The sequence below is a fragment of the Ictidomys tridecemlineatus genome, chromosome 5 (assembly GCF_052094955.1).
Source record: "Ictidomys tridecemlineatus isolate mIctTri1 chromosome 5, mIctTri1.hap1, whole genome shotgun sequence".
Lineage (NCBI taxonomy): Eukaryota > Metazoa > Chordata > Mammalia > Rodentia > Sciuridae > Ictidomys > Ictidomys tridecemlineatus.
In genome coordinates this window covers 49,530,235-49,538,967 of record NC_135481.1, presented here as the reverse complement: position 1 = coordinate 49,538,967, position 8,733 = coordinate 49,530,235, and the positions used below count along the sequence as shown (strand labels likewise).

Here is an 8,733-nt window from a genome sequence, read left to right as displayed (position 1 = left end):
TGTCATATGATATTGTATACCTTCTGGCAGCGTCACTAGAGGAATTCCCAGATAGGAGCCCTCAACTCAGGACAAGTGAAGTCTTTGGTATGAATTCCAGCATGCACCTGTCAGAGACAGACAGATTTATTTAGGAAAGTATATATGCATTCGACTAGAAGTGGAGTCAGGGTGGAGCTAGGCAATTTCTGGCAAATCTTTTCTAGCACTTGCACATTTCTCTCCTATTAATGTACTTTTTGCAGGCAAGCACTCAGCTAAGAAAGTGGGTCAAGGGGGCTGGGTTGTCCTGAGTGGTTTGTTTTGCATTCCAATGGTTCATGGGCATTTCTGCTTTCCAGTGGTTTATGGGTGCCTCTCTCTTAAGACTCAGTATTTGTCTTTCTTTCTTTCTATCCCCAAAGTCTTATCTGAGAAGTACATACTTGGATGAAACAAATCTGAAATTTCTTCACTATTGTTTTCCTCTGAAACTTCAAAGGACTTTTATTCAAAGAAGATAACACTTTTTGTAAATGCCATTGATTTTCTTCTCTATTAAGAACTTTTTAAATGAATGGTTTTCAAATATCAACACCTTTTATGAAATTATACATGTTCATAAAAAATCAGGAATTTTTAATCTTTTTTTGTAATTCAAGGAGTGCATTGTCTTAAAAAGTCAAGATCACCCCAGCACCACAAAAAAAGATTAACATCAGTAAGATATCTTACTGATGTTGATCTTTTTTTGTGGTATATATATATATATCTTCTTGGTCCTGTAAGCATTAACAATCCGTTGCAGAGCCAAAGTGACAAAAGAACGCACAGCCACTGGTTCTTGTGATTCTGCAGGAAGAATTTCTAGTGAGGTGCACAGAATATAGTAAGGAGTTTATTAGAAAATGAGAAATAAAGATAATGCACAGTAGAAGCACTCTACAGATTACCTCCAGGAGGAAGATATGACTTATAGAGTCTGAGGTTTTTAAGGGGTTTGAGTCTTTTTGTTCCTATCCTGTTCTCTCATAACCCCTTAAATGAGTTATTACTCCTTTTTTCAGCCTTCAGCAAATTTTCTTTGTGGGGGTCATGGTGACCTAGTTACCAGGGATGAATGTGACATGGTTTCAGTGATGACCTGGTCACAAGTGGTGAGTGTGACATGATCTTGAAACAATAATTTCTTAAGGGCTTATGACTGACTATGGCTGGGGGAGGTGTGAATCATTTTTACAGATGTGTTTTGATAAGGTTCCCTGTGGTGCCCTGTCCTGTGACCCATAAACCTTGATGCATATGTCTGATGTCCTCCTTGTTAGTTACCACCCTTTATTGTACTTCACCTACCAACTTGTTCATGGCTGACTAGCTATCTAACAAATCTATAATCTCTAGAGCAGTTGTATATACCTCTCTATGATGCAAGGAAATGATATAATTACTATATAATGTCCAGCCCCCTTTCTAAGAATTGCGCTTGCCCCACTTCCCATGGATACTTAAGAAGCAATTGCAGTATTATCCCATTATCTGAAAAGTGATCACCTGAGCAAGATGCATCTGTGAGAATTGGCATCAGGACCAAAAGCCTATTCAGTCATCAGAAGATAAAAATCCCCCATAACAGAAGACAGTGTACATCTGATAAGGGACATGTGTGCAAAATATAAGAAGTATTATACTCACAACAAATTATAATTTTAAATAGGGATTTAATTAGACATTTCTCCCATGAATAAATACAAATGGCCAATCAGTACATGAAAAGATACTCAACATTGTAGGTCATGAGAGAAAATGCAAGTCAAAACCACGATGAAATACCTTTTCACACACACCAAGATGGCTATAAAGAGACCACAAATAACGAGTGTTGACAAGCATCGGAGACTCTCTTGCATTGCTGGTGGGATTGAAAAATGGCACAACCATTTGTTGGAAAACAACTTGAAAATTCTTCAAAAAGTTAAATACAGTTTATACATGAAAAAGTTAATTCTGCATTTAGCTATACACCCAAGAGAAATGAAAACAAATCTATACAAAACCTTGTACAGAAATGATCATAACAGTATTATTATACTGGCAACAAGTGCAAATAACCCAGATGTCCATCAGTTTATGAATGTGAGGTAGGATAGAAGAAATAAAAAAGGTAGACAGGAAACATAAAGGAAAGCCATGGAAACAAAATTTTAAGATTCCTGCATACTTTTTCCAGGTCTCAGCCAGTCTCTATTCCAGGCCTGTCACTCTCAAATATCTGGGAAATCTGTAAATCTTAAAGTTAACTATAGTAATGACCTTGTACATTGTTGATTAATCCACCAATAAATAGATCCGATAAGTAGATTTAACAGAAAAATATGATATTTTGAGAAACCTGTGATTTAGTGAGACTTTCTGACATTATCTACTGACCAGATAAAGAAGTCCACATCTGCCTAAGGATCTTGAGAATAACTGTCTTGAGATCACCAAACTGATGTCATCCATCATAACCTTCCATACCTACCTCTCACCAAGTTTCCTTTAAAGGAAGAATTGGGAATCCCCAAACCACATCTCTTTCTTGAGATCGCCTGTCTCCCTTGAATGTGTATCTGTTTTCCTAAATAAATCTTTGTTTGTGCCTCTGCTTGTGCTGAAATTCTTTTCCATCACATAAACCAAGAATCCCACTCGTCTTGAGTCCAGTTCCCCACTCTCTCCAGGAACTCCTCAATCCCTTCCTCCAGAGACATACCTTCTCCTGTGGCAAATAAATAAATAAAATGCATTATACCTATACAATATGGTGTTATTTGGCAAAAAAAAAAAAAAGAGGAGGGGAATGAAGTACTGATCTGTAGTTCCCACTTACTGGGGGGAAACAGGAGGTAGGGAAGTGTTCTAAGAACCCAAGTGGATATCTGAAGCCAAACCCTACATATACCGTGTTTTTTCCTATACATACCTACTTATGATAAAGTTTAATTCACAAATTAAGTTTAGTAAGATATCAGCAATAATAGCTAATAATAAAATAATTGTAATAATATAATGTAATAAAAGTTATGCAAATGTAGTCTCTTCCCCTCTGCCATGGGGTAGTAACACTTGCACAAGGTAGTGTCTTCTCAACTGCCTTGGGATAGTAACACTTGCACAAGGTAGAAACAAAAGACCCAGAGATGATTCATGCCCCAGAGAGATGAAGCAGAACAGCATGAGAATGGCGATTTACAACGTATGAGGTATTTATTTCCATTAATATTTTCATAACACATTTGACCTTAGGTCTCTGAAACCACAGAAAGTGAAACCATAGATACTGTAGGGAATACAGAGAGTACCACATAGATGAAACTTGAAAACATGCTAAGTGAGAGAACAAAAACACAACAGGCCTTATTGTATGATTCTGTTTATATGAAATGTCCAGAACAGGCAAATCCATAGAGACAGAATATAAATCAGTAGTTGCAAAGAGCTGGTGTGGGAAGGAGGTGGGAAGTGACTTCTAAGTGCTACAGTTTCTTTGGGGGATAAGAATGTTCTGGACTTTGTGGCAATTGAAGTATAATTTCATGAATATGCAGTTGATACTTGTTGTTTGTGGTTGTTATAATATATAAGATAGCCACAAATATTGAATTAGTGGCCACTAAACCATTACTCCTAAGGGAAATATAGCATTATATTACCAAAACTTCTGGTTAGATTTTCATTAATCAATCAATAAATAACTCTATTTTTTTGTGTATTTCTCTTTAAAGATGCTTTATTTAATGTGTGTTCAGTTTTTGTTTTTTTTATCCTAGGGCTGCCTGCATGCTAGACAAGAACTTTAATAACACGTTTACATCCCGAGTCCCCTAATAAACACTTCTCATAATTAATTACATGCATGTTTTTAGTACCAAAACACTATCCAAGAAAGGATTAATATTTTCCTGACCCTGGGTAATTTAACCGTAAACTTCTCTGGCTTTCAGATTCGTGACAATGGTGCCTACTACAGTTTTTTTAAATTGGTTTTCTTATGAATTCACAAATTTAGCCCCCCTTTTTATCTTTTGCTGCAGTCTGGCTGGGCACAAAATCACAAGCCACTCAAGCAGGAACAAACTTTATTTCTGAACTCCACCAGCACACTCCACACATGTTCCTGGGAAATATGCTGAATGCCACGCGGCTCCTCCTGGGACACACTACACCAACAGGAAATCCCTCCTCCGGAATTCCCTCCTACCGCACTTCCCCAACCAATGGGAACTCTCTGGGAGTCCCACTAGAGCTCCAAAGTAGCAGGCCTAGGCAGACAGCAGGGGTCTAATCTCCAATTGAATGCACATCTTAACATAATCATTATCATCTCTATGGCTTGCTCGGTCACCTTTCAACCAAAAATGCCAATTCCTACTTGGCTATGGCTCTCAGCAATCTTTATCTCTTTTTTCCTGTGATGTTATAAAGTCAAGGTACTACTTTGTTAAAGGAGTTATTTTACCCAATATGAACATCACTATAAATGAAATTTTAAAAAGAAATTTTATAACAAGGATGGACAGATTATCAAATTTCCAAATTAGAGTCAACTGTACATTTACATAGATTTGTCTCTGCATGAAGCCCAAAAGGGAACAGCATAAAAATGAGTGTTTCTGTAGCTCCTTTATTTTTTCTGTTCAACAGTTTGTTAGAAAAGCAGTTACAGGTTTGTGACCTAAAGTCTGAGACAGTAGGAGATCCAAAGGTGTCAATGAATTCACCTGTAAATAACTTCATGCTTGAACAGCCAATTCTGCAGGAAGTGAAGTCTTAGGATGCTTATTCTCAAAGTGCTACTTGAAGGTCTTTAAATTATTCAGATCTGGAATTTGTGTCCTACAGATAGTGCAGGTATATATGAAGGCAGCTTGAGCAGTAGCCTTTTTGGTCACATTCTTGTTTCTTCTTTTGTCCAGTTTTTTGTTGTTTTGTTTTTGTTTGTTTGTTTGTTTTGCTGACAATGAATCTTCTGCTGTCCGCAAGCCATATCCAAACGGGGACAGTGTTGCTGTAGGGGGCTGGGAAAGTCTCAGAGGGAAGGAAGGGGCAATGCTCCCAGCATTCCTTTGGCCTCCTACACCCACCAAGGAGGTAAAAGAGGAGAACTGGAGACACAGCTGCCCGTGCCTTGCTCATCTGCCGCTCTTCTTTTTCACACCATAGATGTTCCCTTCACTCTTTCCAAGGCAACCTAATTTACGAATTGGCAATTTTTCTCTTCCTGTTTCTGGATGTACCATATTGTTGATTCATTAATAACAAACTCACAGAAAATAGCTTAATAGTACATGCCTGAAAGAAACTTATTTAACACATGCATTTTATCTATACAGCTCAGCACAGACTTTTTGCACTTGGGAACACTAGCTTGCACTTCAGCATTACACTTAGGGGCCATTTAAACAGTGAAATGAGCAATAAAATGCACAATGATATGAAAAAAATGTGACACTGTTAAATAGATAATAAAAAGGACACTTGGCTATCATAAGAGAGTTGAAATAAAAAGGCAAAGCATCACCTTGTTCAACCTCTTTTGGGAATAGGGCAGTTCAGTGACACAGATGCTTTGCTACTTTACACATGTTCATGAATGTGTTGTGCATATTGATTTGGGGGTTACTAATTAAGTGAAATCACCAATACAGAATCCATGAATAATGATGATCAATTCTACTAAAAACCACTGAAATTTACACTTTAGAACTAAAGCTTATCGTATACGAATTTGTAAATTCTATCTCAATAAAGCAGTTTTTTTTTTAACTAAAAAGAAAAAGACTATTGAGGGGCTAGAGTTGTGGCTCAATGGTAGAGCACTCACCTAGCACATGTGAGGCCTTGGATTCGATCCTCAGCACCACAAAATAAATAAATAAAATAAACGTATCACGTCCATCTACAACTAAAAACATATTTTTAAAAAATTATGGCATTTGCAGGTAAATGGATGGAGTTGGAGAATATCATGCTAAGCAAAGTAAGCCGATCCCAAAAAACAAAGGCCAAATGTTCTCTCTGATAAGTGATTGCTAATCCATAATAGAGAGGGAGGAGGCATGGGAAAAATGGAGGAACTTTGATTGGGCAAAGTGGGTGGGGAGGGTGCACGGGGCAGGAAAGATGGTGGATTAAGACTGGATATCATTACCCTAGGTACATGTATTACTGCACATATGGTAAGACACTACATCGTGTACAACCATAGCATTCTTCCCCTAGCCCCCAAAATGCAATTGTGTATATGAATCAAAATGCATTCTACTGTCATATATACCTAAATAAAATAAATTTTAAAAAAAAGAAATAATAAAGAACATGTTCTGTCAAAAAAAGGACTATTGAGTGTTTCAGTGAACATTTCTATAGTCAACTTATAAAATTCATGACTGTCTGTGACTTTTTTTATCCCTATGTAGTCCATGAAATAAAAAAATACCATTCTATTCCTGAAATAAGAATGAGCCTAGTTAGCAGATAAAGGCTGACCAAGAAGAGACTCAGAAAGAATTTATGGCTCCTTCAATGTTCCACATCCAGATTCCTACTCTGGTGAGGTCTGCTTGTCCATTTCTTTCTTTGATCCATTAATAATCAATGCTCTCTTTTTTGCTTAAGCTGAGTTTAATAGGTTTCTGGGTTTTGCAACCAAAATAATTCAAATTAATGCAATGGAATTTTAGATACTTTCCTGGGATCTTTTGACAAACAATAAGGTTTCCAATTGACATGTGAACAGTGTTTTTGTCAGGTTTTTTTTTTTCCACTGTGACCAAAATACCTAACAAAACAACTTAGAGGATAAAAAGTTTATTTGAGGCTCCCAGTTTCAGAAATTTCAGTCCAGATAAGGCCAATTCCATAGCTCTAAGCCCAAGGTGAGGTAGCACATCATCGCTGAAGGGCTCTGCAGGGGAAAGCTACTCAGTTCATGGCAGGGTCAGGAAGCACAGTGGGAAGAAGGACCCGCAGAAAAGATGCACCTTTCAGGTCACACCCCAAGTGACCCACGTCCTCCAGCCACACCCCACCTGCCTGCAGTTACCAGCTAGTCAGTCCTTTCAAACTAGGATGGACTAATTAGGTTATAGCTCTCAAAATCATCTCTGAATATTTCTGCATTAATAGGAGTTTTGGGGAGACACTTCATATCCAAACCATAGAATTCTTCCCCTAGCCCCCAAAAGCTCATGTCCATCTCAGAATGCAAAATGCATTTAGTTCATTTCCAAGAATGCCATAGTCTTAACAGTTCCAGCACTGCTCAAAGGTCTAAGTACAGAAATTCTTTTGAGATTCAAGATAAATTCTCAGTGTGAGGCCCTATAGAAATCAAAATTAGGTTACAGATATGCAATGTACAGTGGCATTGCAAAATCAGGGAATTGGGGCATAGAAACAAAAGATGAGATCAAAACAGTACTGAAACTCAGCCAGGCAAACAAACTCTTCTGTAACTCACATACAGCATCTAGAATACATGGTGCCAATATGTGCTCTCCGAAAGACTTGGGAAGACCCTCCCCTTGGGCCTTGCCAGTTATAGTGTACATGGGCTCTCTTTTGGCCTGGCTCTCTCCATAATCAAGAGATTTTCTCAGCAAGAGCTTTTCTGGCATCTCTTAAATCCTGGAGTCTCCATTTCAGCTTCAGCTTCACAGTTTCATGCATCAACCTCTCAGGGGAAGCCCACAGGGACTTTAACCCTGCTATGCTTTGCCTGGCATCCAGATCTTTCTTTGAAGTCTCAATGGAAGCCTCCAAGATCCCTTAAATCAAGCATTCTGCATTACTGCAGGACCAGCACCACATGAATGATGCCAAGGTCCGCTGCCAAGTCCTGCAATACTTGAGCCCCCCTGGAATCACAACTGCAATGGCCTCTGAGTGCCTACACAGCTCAGCAGGGTGAAACAACTTTCTAGGTCTCCTGCATACAGAGAATGCTCCCCTGATCTCTTCTCAAAGGAATTTTCCCTTTTATATCCATAAGCCTTCAGTGGATATGGTCTTGCAAATTCCTGAGATGCCCTGAAGGCATCTTTCCTATAGTTCCTTTGCAAAGTACTTAGTATCACTATAGGGGCTATTGTCTTTTCAACAAGCATAAGTGGTCCCAGTTTTATTTGTACTTTTCTGAACAAATTCCAAGTTTTTAAAATCTTAATTCTTTCCACTCCCAATTTTCACAGTGAACTTAGCTTAAAGCTGCCAGCAATAGCCATGCCACCCACTGGATGTTGAGCTGCCTTGAAATTTCCTCCACCAGATTAATTAGTTCATCACTTTTAAATTCAGTCTCCCACAAAGTCTCAGGACATTGACAAAAATATAAAAAAATTCTTTGGCAGAATATAACCTGAGCGTCCTTTAGTCCAATTTCCAGTACAGTCCTCATTTTCCTCTAAAATCTCATAAGCACAGTCTGCATTCCTATTGATATTCTGATCTTCTGAGCTCCCACAGAACCACCCATTAAGCTTTGTTTACAAGCTTTTTCAGTTTGCAACTCTAAACTTTTCAAAATTCCACCCATAAACCATCTCCAAATGTTTGAACCACATGGTCAGGTTAATCATAACAATGATCCCTTCCTGGTACCAATTTCTGTTTTAGTCAGCTTTTCATTGCTGTCACCAAAATACCCAACAAGAACAACTTAAAAGAGGAACAGTTAACTTGGGGTCCAAGGTTTCAGACATATGGGTCCTTTGA

General features: G+C 38.2%; 1 pseudogene; it reads right to left on the bottom strand.

Annotated features, from left to right (window-relative positions):
• Positions 1–4,751: 4,751 nt before the first annotated feature.
• Positions 4,752–5,315, bottom strand: LOC101968180 (zinc finger protein 706 pseudogene; annotated as a pseudogene).
• Positions 5,316–8,733: the final 3,418 nt, after the last annotated feature.